This window comes from Pyxicephalus adspersus, chromosome 3 (assembly GCF_032062135.1).
Source record: "Pyxicephalus adspersus chromosome 3, UCB_Pads_2.0, whole genome shotgun sequence".
Classification (NCBI taxonomy): Eukaryota; Metazoa; Chordata; class Amphibia; order Anura; family Pyxicephalidae; genus Pyxicephalus; species Pyxicephalus adspersus.
The window spans coordinates 134,222,801-134,238,213 of record NC_092860.1 but is presented as its reverse complement, the minus strand read 5'-3'; the positions used below and the strand labels follow the sequence as shown (position 1 = coordinate 134,238,213).

General features: G+C 37.0%; 1 protein-coding gene across 2 annotated transcripts in view; it reads left to right on the top strand.

Moving 5' to 3' along the window:
* The window catches only part of C1QTNF7 (C1q and TNF related 7), a 44,803-nt gene that overhangs the window by 17,792 nt on the left and 11,598 nt on the right, over nt 1-15,413 (top strand). The window contains exon 2 of one of the 2 annotated variants that reach the window (XM_072406422.1): nt 4,901-5,067. The exons of the other annotated variant lie outside the window; for it this stretch is intronic. The gene's annotated coding sequence lies outside the window, so the exon portion shown is untranslated. The remainder of the gene's footprint in view (nt 1-4,900; nt 5,068-15,413) is intronic. 2 annotated transcript variants of the gene reach the window in all.

Here is a 15,413-nt window from a genome sequence, read left to right as displayed (position 1 = left end):
ATTCCCAGTGGCCAGCTGTTCTAGGACCCATTATTCCAAAATACCAAGATGAGTGCTAATGTTCGACTACACCTTATTGGTAATGTCATATAAAATATTTACGTAGGTAGCTACATAGTCTGGCCATGCCATGAAGACACACTAGCTAAAAGATAAGTCATTGGACAGTTTATAATACTCTGTTCTGTGGTTACTGTTGAAGGCAAAACATAAAGGGGAAACATAGCTGAAAACATCAAAGCAATGCCCTTAGCATTGCAAAACAAGAGTGTAGTTCTAAAATTGCAGAGCCAACTTGGATCTTTAGATATTAAATTAAAGATTCTAGCAAACTAGTGTTCATGTGTCAGGAAATTACCATATATTCTGTAATATTTTCACACACAATGTTTTTTATGTATGCTGCAAATCATTGTTTATAGTCAGGGGAGTGTAATGTTGAATCCTTCTGGCATGGGATAGCCGTTCTATACCTCTGGCTGTATGGCTGATATCCAAAACACTGCATTACTTGAGATCATGTTGTTCTCACAGTGTGTGAACTGTTTGAGAGTTAAAGTAAAACATAGCTATGGGAAATAAAATCTCCCCCCTAGGTCAAATATATAGAAGGATTTTTGGAGACTCTGGATGCCTGTTTCTGCTCTGTAGATAGATTCATTTGCCTGAATAATAAAATGGAATCGGAGTTCAATAAGAAACAAAATAATAGGAATAAGAATAAAATAATAAATATCCAAAGTGGTTTAGAAAACAATTGTATAGGTCCTTTTCAGGAAAGTGTAGTTTACCTTTAAGGTGAACTCCATATTTAACTTCTCTCCCTTTTTCCTGCCTTTCATCCTCCATAATGCTCCTCACATTTTCTTCACATTATAAATGCTTTTTTCCTTTTTTTGCAGTTTCCAAGCTATTAGATGTTATTGGTTGTGTGATATCACAGATCATTTTTATCCTCCGTTTTCTCTGGTGTTGTAAGAGCCCAGCTTCAAAGCACTGTGGTGGCATTCTTTGTGAAATTCTCCTACTGGTTTCTGGTGGCCTAGTAATTTGCACCAAGTGGAAAGATCTTTGGTACCCAAAGCATACCCAAAGTGGGTGAAAAGATACCATGACAAATTTGGATTTTACCATCATTTTTTGAAGCTGTTATTCATACAGAAAAAATACTGGGTGGCCAATCCTGCTTGGTAAAAATAGGCATAACTTAGTAAGTTACTTGTAAAAACTGCAAACATACAAGCACAATGGGCCTGATGTAATAAAGCTCTCCAAGGCTGGAGAGGATACACTTTCATCAGTAAATATGGGTGATCCTGCAAACCTGCAATGGATTTCTTCAAAGTCATTTGCTATTTAATGCCAAATGTTTTGAACCGTGGACCAGATCCATTCCATGTTTGCTGGATTTATCAGCTTTACTGATGAAAGTGTATCCTCTGCAGTCTTGGAGAGCTTTAATAAATCAGGCCCAATGTTTAGAGTTAATTGCAAAGTCCATGAACATTGTCAGCAAATATGCTATAGGAGTCCGAGAGACCTGTACAAGTATGACAGTGACGTCAAGTGTTTTTTTTTCTTTTAAAACATTTCATTTTTCTATGAATGGAAGTTATATTATAGTCTGGAAAATGCTATTGTTAAGCTTCTACATTTAAGTTAATTACAAAGTCCCTGAACATAGTATCACTAAAATTGCCGGAATGGTCCATGAGATCTTTACAAACATATCTACAACAAAATAAACAAAAAAACACAAGTAGTTAAAGCCTAAATATAGTGGGAAAATGCACTTTTTATAAAAGCTAACTTTGTGAGTTAATTACAGACATTCAAAAGTCCAAATACAAATAGGGTATTTCAGGTGAAAAATATTATATAGAAGGTAATTCTCTTATAAAAATAAAAAAGAAAGAACACCACAGACCTGCTGGCTTTAAAAAAATGCTACAAATCACAGCTTTAGAACATGCTGCCCTAACTATGATTTAACTTTTATTCCTGAAAAAACTAAATACATTTCTAAAATTGTCCGATAGATACCATAGGCAAATCCATTTCTGTACTACTGCTCAGTATACCAACATAAATGTGTTGCAAGTTCTTATTTCGGAGAATTTGTATTCAATATTTTCTGTGGGTGCTGGGATCATTCTCACTGTCTTGGAGACCTGGAGGCAGCTGAATTCTATCTAGATGGCAATAATATATACTGTAAAGAAATCTTTTTACTTGGGCATGGGGGGCAAAATAATTGGTTTTGCACAGAATCTTTGATAGAAGGTTGGTAATAAATTCAGCAACATTAAAAAAATAACTATGATGGTAAACTATATCTGTTACTTCAAATTTACACTGGTAAGAGAACATATTTACACAGGGCAGATTTGTTATTCCTTATCATCTACTATTTGTTTACATTTGGTTTTCTTCCAAATTCCTTGAGTGCAGGACTAAATTGTCTTATTCTGCTGTTCTTGCTCTTCCATTGACTCTTAACCTTTCTGAATATTTTACCAACATCCTATTAATGTTTATACAGCCAATTCCAGCAATCATGTACAGTAATGTGATCATCTATACTCCACATCATCTAGTATATCCTGGAGAGATGGGAGGAGGGTGGGATTGACTACAAATGAAATATGTAACCAACTGACAGAGTGACTTAACCAAGATGACTCTTACTTTCATAGGTCCAACAAAAATCAGAGCCAACCTGTAACATAAATCCCATGAACTGTCAGAGCTTTTCAGAAAATATAAGTATTAGAAAGTTCACAGATTTAATCTAAATGTTAAATTTATAAAAGGTTTCCTTTCAAATTAACTAGTTGAGGTTGCTTTTGTTTGCCTACAGTGCTTTATAGGTAGCAGTGGAGTGACTGATCAAGGTTGTGGCTATAGTTATTTATAAAAAAGACACAACTACCCTGGTTACCCCACAAAAATGGAAACCTAGACTCACATTCAGAGGAAGGCAAAAGAATAACTGTTTATTCTTGTAACTATTAAAAACTATTTTCTGAACCAGCAAAGTTCTTCCAGATTTGAGGACAAGATTCACACAAATTAGCTTCTAAGTTCATCTTAACCAAGTGTCATAGTGCAAGGGGACTGACGGAGTGAATCATTCTGAAACTGAAATTTTTGTTATCCCATCAATGTTTCCTTTAATCTATCCAATGGAAATACAGACAGCAATAAAAATCTGACCCTTGGTGCCCTAAACAAAAAAGGATTTGGCTAATATTTTATAAGACACAATAGCTCTAATAGGTTGCTGTGTTCCATAATTGGTCTTTATTCTCTTTATTCTCCCCTTTATGGGGCCAATGAAAGTATGTGTGACTCGTGTTTATGGCAAGCAGTCACATATCTTGCTCCAACAAAAAACCTGATTGCCTCCTAAAAGTAACATAAGTATCATAACCTGATTGCCTCCTAAAAGTAACATAAGTACATAAGTATCTTATGTACTGTAGATCATCCCTATGTCATCTGTAATACTGACGAGCGTTACTTCTGCCAAAACAAGCAGTCGCTAAGTCTAAATTTTTGTACATTTTTACTTATGAATTTTAGTATGGAAATGTACACGAACTTGTCAGTCAAGGTCAGAAACTAAGCCACTTTTTCCTGAGGATTGTAAGGAAATTGCTTATCAGTCTGAGTGATGTCCCCAGCGACAGAGTCCGAGGCTTTCTGTAATTTCAAACATCTGCCTCAACAACCGTTCACTCAGCACAGCTGTGAGAACATCTTGCGTCCACTGTAAACAGATTCATTCTTATAAGAGGGGAAAATGATTGGAAAGTCAAATGAAATATATACTCATATTTATTAGATTCATATGTGTTTTTGTGGCCCCTTGCAGAGCAGAGATCCGCCATTATAGGTGGCCACTGACAACACTTACAATTTACAGGAAATTAGTTCTGTTGTGAGAGATCTTACCAATGGCACATTTTGCCTTGGCCATACATACAAATAAACTTTATGTGAACTGGACCTGAGTGAAGGACAAATGACAAGTCACCAGTATTGCCTGTGGTCCCCCTGCACCCGATCGTTTGCCCATTACTGATGTACCATGAAATGTTCTTCATTTTGTCTATAGGTGCAGATTCTAATGACAAGGCTTTGCTTCCTCGTGAGCTACCCCTCCATGACTGCTGGTCTGGTAAATGATACTAAAAAAATAAAAAGCAATCGAAGAGAAAAAAACAGTATAAAGGAAGCAGGAGGCTAAATTTTTGTATGCAGGTTTTCAGGTACACCAAAAAGAACAATATGGGTCACAGTAGTGACATCCCCAAGTCTTAGTCTGGAGCAGCAACGTCTTAGATCTCACACTCCAAATATACATCTGTAACAGTATAGATTTTTAAGGTACTACTTGAACACAATTACAATTTCTGGATAATCCCTAGAAGATAGCAGATCTTCACTTTTTGAGTTCAGATCTACTTTAATTTATAAAGGGATAGACCGGCCCACTTTCGTGACCTGGGAACTGTACCGGGGACGTGGTCCTCAAATCTGGCCGGTGCTTCCCTCCAGCTGGGTCTTTCTTCTGACCACCAAAATTTTCTTGCGGGTGGCGACCGCTGCATTAGACTGTCATCTTTTATCCGAGAAAAGATGACAATCGTATTATAAATAGAATGGCACTGAGCTAGCTGCACTCATGGCGACACTAAATATAGAATAAAATAGGAGCTAATTAAAAATTAGTATTTCTGTGTATATTACTCATGGCTAGATGTAAATATTTTGATAAATGAAAAAAAAGGAATTACATCCTAAACACTACTTTTTAATTTTTCCTACCTAACTGTATACATTTATGTCAATTATGAACAAGCTTTGTAATACACACTATCAAATACTGTTGCAGAACATTATTACAGACTGGCTGCCCAGGACCTTTCCAACCTGCCCATTCTGTTTTATGGATGAAGACAGAGGGAGGATGAATGTAAGGTACCCCTCCTCCACAACATCAGAGGCCACCGGTACACAATACAGATTTTTACTGGTAGTGATCACAAACAGTTAATTCAGGTGAGGAATCTCTATAGTGTGTACAGAACTTAAAACTAAACCCAAAAATAAAAAAATTACACTTACCTTTAATTCTGCAGATCAGTCTATTCATCGGTAGGTTTCTTCCATCGGGTCCTGCATTGTCCCCGTATCTGTCTTCGGCCTGGCTCTGCAGTGATCAAGACAGAAAGGGGAGGTGCTGCACCCTTCTTTTTTTAAAGATAAAAAGGGTGTTTCATTTTAAAAAAATGACTTTACTTTTTAAATAAAAGGGTTGTCCACCCTTTTTATGTAAAGTAAACATTTTGAGTTTAGGTCCGCTTTAAAGCCACTTTAGCAATCCACACTATTCATGCATCCAAATCCTCAGAACATTCAGATATTTCACATTGGAAGTCCAAAAATGTATTCTATTCATTTTGAAAAAAGTTGAAATCACAGGTACAGTAGTGAGTTTTAGCATTTTAATCTCAACGATTGCACACAAGCCTTTAAGTCTTCAAAATTTCACAAAAAATGACCCACTAACTTCTGTAAAATGCATATTCTGGAAGAAACATATTTCTTAATGATCCACCAGTCATCTGTAATAGGTTAATTAACCTGTTCCCTTTAAAATCAAGTGATAAAAGAAATCGAGAGAGGGGGCTTTTAAGGCACTCAAATCAAATACATTTTACAAAAATGTTGAACAGCAAATTCTTTAAAACAATTGGAGGCCAAGAAAAGGCACTAGACAGAGTAATGCTAATCTAAATATCAGAAATGAAATTATCCAATTGTAAAGGAAAACAAAAAGTCTCTGGTCCTGACGGGTTTTGCCTATAAGCTTCCTCAGGGGAGGTAGAGAAAGTAGCAGTAACTAGTACATAGAATACCATGATATAATATTAGATAAGGTAATACACAATAAATACACATAGATATATACATATCAGCAATACATCACAGTGTAAATGAGATACAATATATTCAATATAGATAAATATGTTTTGTAGGAAATGTTTACATAATGCCTTTAGTGGAGGTTAAAGGTAGTTGAGTTTAGGATATATGTTCACTTTAAAGTAATCAGATGCTGTCACAGAATGGCCACCATTGCTCATAACCTTATTCAGATGTTCCCATATTAATCTTTTAAATTGGAAACACTGAGTTGATATCAATACAGATGACACCATAACCAGCTTGCAAACATCTATGGATTTTGCCGTCAAGAATGCAATCACAGCACATTGGCATATTCACATGGATAGTGGTCCAGCACAGTCTCCCAATTCACATAGCATATCAAAATTTTTACTACCAACTGAGATGATAGAGGAGAACTTACTCCATTGTATGAAAGCTTGGTGGGCAGTACATATACAAAGCCTCTGCAATTCCATGCAAAATCCTGGACAATGACCATACAATCCATCTAATATTCCAACATCAGTTAGATTTTAGTTTATTCAGTTGATGCAGTCAGCTTTACTGTACAGTGAACTACAATAAGTACAGTGTAAGCCCGCAGGAAATCTCTTAGATCATAAGCTCTTCTGGGCAGGGTCCTGTCTTGTGTAAAAATTGATTTTAAAAATAGTCTATTAGAAAAGTTTTTTTCTATGTTTTACTGTGACTTGCATAATAGAAACTCCCTGCTTTTACAGATTGCTATCCCTTGTGAGCAATCATAAGCCCTATTTGGGTTTTTTATAGAGTGTGTTTTTTCATTTGGTAGGTGGTAGAATTTATTATTTAAATATGGAGACCTAATGTCCATAAGTGTTATAATTGGATTAGTTTATATTTGAGTATATACAGTATTTGCCCATCCAGACAGGGCTGTACTGTAGAGAAAACCTGTATGAATTTCAGGACTGCAAAGACAGAAATACGTCTGTTGACCTTTTACAAAGCTCCCTTGTACGTATTTCATCTTTGTATTTAGCTGTTAGCCTGCAGTACAGATTTATTTCTAAATGCACAGTTTAAAAGGAAAAAAAAAGGAAGAACGTTATAAAAATCTTGGCTTTGCATAAGGTAAACTGTGGAAGTGTTGCCAAGTTCCATGTTTCTTTTAGCATCTCAAATAAAATTTATCTCTGCTGCTGGACACCTGCTGAAATGACAATCCCTCAGTAACACATAAGGAACTACTAAAAACTTGGCAAAAGTGAACAACAGCATTGACAGCGAATCCAGCAGTTGTACAGGACATGGAAAATGCTGGGCAAAGGCAATCCAAGTATAGTTTCATTATATACAATAATTGCGTGGCCATCCAGATCACTTGAATATTGATAATGTTGTGCACAGTGTTCTTACTTTTATAATCTTGTAATAATTCCAGATAGAATTCACGGTACAACTAGGACACTAGGTTCTATAGTACATCATTGGTAATGCCGACTGTTCCATTATTCTGGCAAGGCCTATGGGTAAAGCAAATCAATCAAGCTGATACGGCATTAAAACAAAAACACAAAAAAAAATACTCTTCTTAGAGGAGACCTGTGCTTGGATTATTAAGTTCTACTTTTCACAGGTATCTCAAAGCCACTTCCAAAATATTTTTTCTATATACAAACTAGGTGGAATAGCATAACCTTGATGTGGTATATCGGAGCATTCTAGATAAACTAGATGAAGTTAAAAATTGTTTGGCAGCTTAAACAATAAACATGCACATTCTGCATTTCAACTATGAGGGACATAAAAAAAGCAAGTTAGCAACAAAATCAGACAGATTCTGTAAGTCTGTTTATGATTTCAACAGATTCATGACATTACACAGATTCAGGCCATATCACGAATGCCCATATTCCACCACCCAGATTCACATTTCTTAAAATAATGAGAGGCTGGTATTTCCATAATTTTGGGGTGACCTCACCAAATAGCGTGCAGGACAGGACGCAGAGAAGAATGTAGATAGGTGTAAACTACTTCTCTGTCTACTGCTAACCATCTATAGGAAATGAGGAAAACGTCCACTGACCACCAATGCCATCCAAGCAAGGGGGAACCTCCACTGATCACCATTGTCATCCAAGTAAGGGGGAACCTCCACTCACCCCAAATGCCACTAAAGGTATAGGAAGATGGCCACTGACCACTGATGCCATCAAAGGTAGGAGGAAACCTCCACTGACCACTAATGAAGTTGAAGAAAGGGGCCTCCGATGACCACCCATGCCTTTGAAGGCATGAGTAACTTTCCATTGCCCACAGATGAGGGGTAAGAAGAAGAAAAATATACACTTGGATTTTAGGACAGATAAAAAAGAAGCTTCAGTCAATATCCACTTTACCAACAGTGGGAAAAATGTAAACCCAGATTTGGCCCTTAAAAAATGTAGGAGTGTATACAGATTTAACTTTATATTTCTTACCCACTTGTTGCCCCTTTACTCTTACAAAATAAATCTATATGAAGAGAAATATGCAGTCTGCCATTGCTATTTTTTCCTAAAATCCTGGTAATTGTTTACAATACTTTCTGAGTCACTGTCCCAGAATCAGTGTGCAGAGAAGTATTAGACTTCAGTGGACGTATTAAACTATCACTGTGATCAAGTAAACAACTGTGCTAAAGCCGGATCTTCCATACAATTTACCTTAGTTTGGGTTGTCCCTTGCAACCATATGCAGAAATTTATACATGTGTGCTTTTAGATAGGTCTGCAGCCTCTATGCAACGCAGCCTTTTCTCTTGTGCTTTACAGATGTCAAATTATTTTATATTCTCTTTGGCAGGCAATGTGTAATAAGAGAAATATTAGTGTAGCCTATTCCAATACTTCTATTCATTATTTATTTATATATAAGTGTATCCAAAAAATCAGTGAAAAAGTACATTACAGCAGCCTACCAGAATCCAATTTTTATGATTTTAGTAGGTGTTTGTCAGTGTTTTACCCTTTTTACAATTTTTTATCATTTTTCTCAAACATGCCCAAAACCTTGTGCTGGTTTATTACATGTTTAAAGAAATGTTTGCCAAAATATGTGATAGCTCTTATAAATAAGGGGACAAATAACATTTATAAACTTATGGCTAGCTCACATAGGTGGTTGGAATAGCTGCAGTTACTGCCTTCTAATCACAAGCAACCATGGCTGGAGGTGCAGACACTGCAAGCAACATCTCAATGGTGGCTACCCATAGGGAATAAACGGGGGCTGTTGGGGGTAGTTCCATCCAATAACCACCTATCAAAACAACGCCAAAATATTTTTTTTAAATGAGCATGTTAGTGGACCCTTAAACCTTATACTTATTTAAAACAATCTTTAAAGGCAAAAAATTCATACAATTTAGAATATTAAATTTGTTTCACTTACCTTTGGATGATGGAGTGTGGTATTTTCCATTTATCACTATGGTTAGGATTTATAGAATTGCAAGCAATTCCTACACCATGATCTACCGGTACTTCCTTAACCTCCTGAGTGGTAACCCTGGGCTCTGGGTAAAAAAAAAAAAACAGCTGATATCGGTGACCACGAGCCACACTAAGGGTAGCTAAAAAAATAATGAATAAAGCATTACCTGGTCCCGCCCGTGTCCTTCAGTGTCTGGCTCGTCCAATCCCATCCTCGGGCCGTGCCCTCTTCCTTGTGGCGAGAATTTCAAATTATTTTGTATTGGATTGAATACAAAATAACTGTATTGAATCTAATACAAAGTAATCATAATATATATATATATATATTATATATGCTACTGTACAGTTATATTACAGGTTTTAGTATTTTTGATTTATTTATGAACTCTTGTTTTAACAGATTTTTTTAAATATTTTATTTATTTATTAATAAATTTAATTTATAATTTTGACATGATTTTGTGTTTCAAACTTTATTATACTTAGGATGTCTACGAGACCCTTGTTTGGACATATTTCTGTGAGTTATGCCTAAGAATTACAGGCCTACAATGTAAAATACATTTTCATGAAAGGCAATGTATCGCTTTTAAAATGGCTGGCAAGCAGTGCATTTGTTAACACATAACATAAATAAATAACTTTAAATAACGCATATACCTTAAATACATAACTTGTAACTAAACATGTCACCACCAAATGCATAAAAAACTCAATAAATAACATTAATGATTCAAACCTTCTTAATTCACAGTTTAACCACATAACATTAACTTTACTTATTATAACCTAAACCGAAATTACCTGAAATTAAATTACCCAACCAGGTTGCAGGTCTGATCCAGCAAGGCCCATACCACCACCATCTTCCATTTCACCATTTAGCAACAAGCCCCTAGCCCCCCAGCACCGCCTCAGGGGCCACTGACCATACCCAAATTTAAAGGCGGACCCTACCTACAAGAATCCCCCTTACCACCACATTATTATTTACCACCATCAGACCCTTGCCTTTTCAGACCCCAACCACCTCACACAGACCCCTACGTACCAACAACCATACCCCAAAAAAGGGGAGGGTGGACGGGAAGCTTTTCCTTCCTAAAAAGAGACGTCCCATTTCCGATACAGCCCCTCCTAAACACTCTTAACTCCCACCTCTCTTGTCCTTGACTAATTCCCCTCTTACTCCCCCTCTCCTCACAAAACCATTCCTTAACCCTTCCTTCCCCTGGGCTCTGCTGTGTGCCCTCTCATGCAGCCCCTGGGCTTTTCTAAAGCTACGGGCCTCACTGACTCCCCAATTGTTTTTAGAAAAGGTTCTCAATGTCAGCCCAAAATTTTACCAATTGTAGTAAAATAGAAATAACTGGCAAAGAGGGGCTTTTCAAGGCATATGGTTGTGCAATTTTTGGAAAGATAGATAATTGGAAAGCTACAAGAAAATATTAAACGTACAACCTAATATTCAATAGTAGTACTAGACAGAGTTGGACTCAACTATTACACATATCGGCTTAGTTAAGGTTTCTGGTTAATCAATACTTTCCCATGGTAAACAAAAAAAAAAATGTTTTCAGTCCTGCAGCAATTTTAATAAAAACATTTGTCTTGTAAAGATTTATTTACCTTGCAGACTGCTGTACTAGAACTGATGCTTATGAAGGCGGCATTCACATCTAAAATTAATTTACAGACCAAACTTTTCTATCTCTTTTTTTTTTTTTTTTGAAACACAACAGAAAGGAAAATCTTAGCCAGGTGTCCCCAGTGGATTCCTTCCTCCTCTGTTCTGGTGCAAAAAGGCAACCAGAACTAATAGAGAGGTTGAATTTTACCATATGGAAACAACATCCCAACCTCATATGCAATACATACCTTTATACATGATATACAGAATTAAAAAGGAACAACATGAAGACTAAAAGCCAACCAAAAAAAAGATAAGAAAATCTCTAGAAGAAAGCCAAGCAACTAGTTATTTTGGAGGAACAACAGTGGCAACCTCTAGGTTTTTCTCATTGTAGATTTACTTTAAAGCTGAACCCTTGTATAAGGGAGGATTGTCAAATCACAAAATGTACATTCTTACTTGAATCCTGATACGCTGATATTTCTTTCACATCTGTGCACTATTCTATCCTTGTACAGGAGCTTCCTTTGATAAGGACTGGTCACTGCTGCATACATTTAGTAACTGAATACAATGTGAAAAATGTGGGAATCTTGGAAAAAATTAGGTGAATCTTGGTTGGAAAAAATGATTAAAAGACATATGAGAAGGCACAGTGAAGTGAAACCATTGTGTAATACAGATAGGAAGTAGAAACAGTAAATGTATTTTTTATAAGGTTATTTATCACCTAGTAACAGTCTGATTGAACAAACCTAAAAAAACAAATTCATTGTTACATAGTTAGTCAGGTTGAAAAAAGAGAAAAGTCCATCAAGTTTAACCACCTGGGAAATAAGCATATGCTGGATAAAAACCCTAAAGACATAATTGATCCAGAGGAAGGCACAAAAAAACCCTGGTTCAGTTTGCTCCAACAGGGGAAAAAATTCCTTCCTGTGAGGACCCCGCATGTTCCCTGGATCTCTCTGGAGACTCCCTGGAGTCTCTGTTGTCTTTACTTTAAAACTTTATTACCCAGCAATAAATTCCCTTTATTGCTTTTACCCACCATGATAAAACTTTGCATCATGGCTAGTACGTGCTATATAATATTCATATGTACAATGTACAACTTAAATGTGTAAAATATTTGACAGACACAGTAGGACGATAATTGTCGCTTCTCAGCCTTTTGGCTAGAATCAAGTATAGTACCTAATCCTTCTAGTGATAAGGGTGGAACGGCACTGTAATCCTGGCAAGAATGAAGTGCACAAGTACCTCTGTTAAGGACGGTCTACTTGATGGTGTAGCTCTGTAAGGGGCCGCCCTATGCTAATTCCTCTGGCTTGGTCAATCGGAGAGAGGCGTGGGGCGTGCCCTGAAAAGAGCTCCCAGATAGTGGACTGACCCGCTGGTTGGTGTCTCTTCGGGAGAGCTCCCAGCTTAGTATCTGTTGGGACCTGTTTAGGCGGTCCCATAGAGAAAAGGCCCCGGTCTGACTTCAGTTTCGGCTGGATGGACTTAGTACCCAGCCCTCGTCTGGAGCCTCGTTTCGGAGGGTCTGGGGAAATTGGGTGTCCCTTCCTCTTTGGAGGAGGGATCACAATAGTACCTCAGTGCACGTTTTTTTTTTTTTGTGATTTTTTTTTGGGGTGTTTTTGCACTTTCACTTTTTTATTGAGCACAGGGTTTTTGTTTAGTGGATCACGTTTTGCGAGATTCGAAAAAAGAAAAAGGACGATAATTGTCATCTTTAACTGTTTACCTTCATCCGGTCTTGTAGTTTTGTCGAGTTTATAATTCTGTTTATCTCACCATATAATGGTCATAAGAAAATGACCAGCATCATGTTATAATGAATCAATAAAAAGCCTAGAAAAATGTACTGCTCTGCCTCTGCCAAAACATTGGTTGCTTTATAATCCACATTGTGTTTCAGTGTCCAAGCAGATTTCATTATGTTTATATTTTATTTTTTAAAAAGCAGGACCGCCCAGTGTGTGTGAAAACAAATCTTGTATAAAACTTGCTAGCACTCTCTTATAGTTATATTTTCAGTGCTTCATTTTATTATTAAGTTGTCTCATAAAAAGCTTTCATAGCCAGCCTTTTAGGACCACACTGGGATTCTTCTTTAAGGCATACTGTGCCATTACTGATATATGTATGGTGAGCCTCATAAACATATCATTCCAAGTTGTATACGGGTAACTATTTTTAAAATAATAAAACACATTTAGAAGGGTATTTAAATCTTTTCTAAGCAAGACATATGCAGTATATCAAAATCACACCAACAAATTGCCAGGAGGAGGAGTTTTTTTTTCAAAAGAGGCTTTGCAGGTCATAGTTAGGTTTAGTTCTATTTTAGGATGTATGCATAGGATGATATCTAGAAGCTGATATTCAGGCTATAAATTGGCTATGATGTAAGATTTACTTTTTAAAATTTAAAAAAAGACCCCGGTAGCCACCTAAGGGGAGATCTATGCAGGTGGGATCACACTTGGCAAAATGAAAAGTCAAGCACTGTAGGATTTTTGTTGGACCTATTTTAGCTTTGATTTTGACACGTATTCACCTTGGTATCATTTATTAAGCTTATGGAATGTCCCAACATTTATTCCTGCCCAGAGTTGCGTTATTTTTTACCAATATCTTATAATGATGATGGGAGAGTTGGACCTCTCTGTAATGCCTCTTCAACGCATCCCAAAGATTCGCAATAGGGTTAAGGTCTGGACTCTATGGTGTCCAATCCATGAGTAAAAATGATGTCGCATCCTTCCTGAACCGCTCTATCACAATTTGAACCTGATGAATCCTGACATTCTCATCTTGGATTATGCCCATGATCAAAAGGAATCCATTAATTAATATATTGATAGGAAAACCTGGTCATTCAGTATATTCAGGAAGTCAGCTGACCTCATTTTTGTGCACATCACAGTGCTAAACTTAGACCTGGTCAACTGAAGCAACCATAGATCATATCACTACCCCCAAAGGCTTGGGGCCCTTTTTTGGCCAGGTAGTGTATACAGGTAGTCGCCAAGTTGAGGACATCCGACATACGGATGACTCCTAGATACGAACAGGGCTTCCCTGCTCGTTCGTGTGTATGACGGAGGTTTGATAGGGAGAAGGGGTGGTTTGCATGACACTTGTAACACTTTAATGACCAAGACAAACTCTGCAGTTGTTTCTTTTTGGATATCAAAGCACAGCTTGCTCCAGAAGTTAATGAATGTGTAGGCTCCATAAAGTTTTTACTTTTTTTTGCTTTGTTTGTGATTTACTAACAGTGAGGATTTTATACAGTAATTGACACTGACTAAGAATATGTTGAGACAAACATCTGTGCTAATTGCATTAATTAAAATAAAGTATTTTGTCCCGACCTACATACAAATTCAACTTAAGAACAAACCTACAGTTCCTATCTCGTATGTAACCCAGGGACTACCTGTACTGTAAGTTATGAAAACTTAAGCTTAAAGGGGGCAATTGTGGTAAATTCCCTACATATAGGGGTAGCTGCATTTGACATATGCAATAACTGACTGCTGTGTCAAAAATAATAATTATGGTCACAGGTAAAAAGATAGGTTGAAAAATTACATTAGTCTGTAATTAATTAGGGCTAGTTGAATCAGATACAAACACTTGATACCTGTGGGCTGGAAACCATGTCCAAGCATTGAAGAATTATTTTTATCATTGCTCAGATATTGTAATTAGAGATGAGCGAATCGAAGCTGACAAAGTGGAATTCGATCTGAATTTCAGGAACAATTATTTTTTCTCCGAATCCGAATTTCCTCGCGATTCGTGGCAACGAAACGCAATTTTTCCTGAAATGGCGGCTGCATGTGTGTAGACTTTCGAGATTCCACTACGATCTTTGGGCACTACAGGGGATGAGTAGGGACTTGTCCCCATTTATCACCTGTAGTGCTCTGTATTCTTAGATAGTGAAACTTCATCTAAGAATACATAGAACAGCGCTGCAACTGCAATCGCTGTTGCTGTGCTGTGCTTTTACTATGTATTCTTAGATAGAGTCCCCATTCATCACCTGTAATTCCTGGACATTGTAGTGGAACTGCAGAGGACTGCAGTTCAGTTTCCCACATGACATCACATTTTGAAACTGAACTGCAGATGACCTCTGCAGTTCTACTACGATCTCTGGGCACTACAAGGGATGAATGGGGGCTTGGCCCTATTCATCCCCTTTAGTGCCCTGTATTGTTAGATGGAGAAACTCTATCTAAGAATACATAGTAGAAGTACTGCACGGCAACCGCGATATAGCCGAAATAACCGGAAATAGCCGTTTTTAACGCCATTCGCCGCAAATAAATTCGGAT